This window comes from Schistocerca cancellata, chromosome 1, assembly GCF_023864275.1.
Source record: "Schistocerca cancellata isolate TAMUIC-IGC-003103 chromosome 1, iqSchCanc2.1, whole genome shotgun sequence".
Classification (NCBI taxonomy): Eukaryota; Metazoa; Arthropoda; class Insecta; order Orthoptera; family Acrididae; genus Schistocerca; species Schistocerca cancellata.
In genome coordinates, this window is record NC_064626.1 from 1,240,447,798 (window position 1) to 1,240,448,817 (window position 1,020).

Consider the following 1,020-nt stretch of genomic DNA (forward strand, 5'->3'; position numbering starts at 1 on the left):
GAGCACTCCGTCTTCAGGCCACAAGTGGCCCATCGGGACCATCCGACCGCCGTATCATCCTCAGTTGGGCATGCGGATAGAAGGGGTGTGGGGTCAGCACACCGCTGTCCCGGTCGTTATGATGGTTTTCTTTGACCGGAGCCGCTACTATTCGGTCGAGTAGCTCCTCAGTTGGTATCACGAGGCTGAGTGCACCCCGACAAATGGCAACAGTGCAGGGCGGCCCGGACGGTCACCCAACCAAGTGCCGGCCACGCCCGACAGCGCTTAACTTCGGTGATCTGACGGGAACCGGGGTATCCACTGCAGCAAGGCCGTTGCCGCAAGGCTAAAGTAACATATATATAATTTTTTTGAATCGTTCTCGGAAAGTGTGGTGCATCTGTAAAGCAAACTGCATACAAGATGATAATTTTACTGTGTATAGACCAGGCGCGGCTCGTGGTTTCTATACTGGGGAAGGCTGCGGCATTTATCGATCGGAACCAACATAGACCTCGGGTTACGCTACAGATTAGTCTGACATAAACAACTAAGAATTCAGGTGGACGGGGTGGGCAGATCACTCTCTACCCATAATTTTACGTACTGTATCTTCTATAATCAGGTATTAAATATCATTAGTAGCTAACTTCGAGTTGAAATCTTTGGTAAGTGTTTTTATACGTCATCATTACATTTTCTGACACTTTGCAGCAAATCATATGGAAAGACGCGTTTCGGAGAGATCTTTAATGCGGGTCTCGATGCACAAAGTTCTTTCACTTTCATTCTATGGCCGTGTTCCAAGTTTTTACCTATTAAATTGCACACTGAATTCATATTGCGCTTGTTTCACACTCGCGGTATGTCGCAGATATTCACCAGCAAGTAAAACTCACTAAAATCTTGCAAAATATACTCCGAAAAAGAAACTTGCTAATATTACACGGTATCAACAAAAGCAGTCAGCATCAGCAAGCAAGGAAAGTAAAGTAACGGGACAAATTTTGCGCGCTTTGTCCTCTAACCACTTAGGAA

The 1,020-nt window shown here is 46.2% G+C and overlaps 1 pseudogene; it reads right to left on the reverse strand.

Moving 5' to 3' along the window:
* Positions 1–204: 204 nt before the first annotated feature.
* On the reverse strand, positions 205–322 carry LOC126100359 (5S ribosomal RNA; annotated as a pseudogene).
* Positions 323–1,020: the final 698 nt, after the last annotated feature.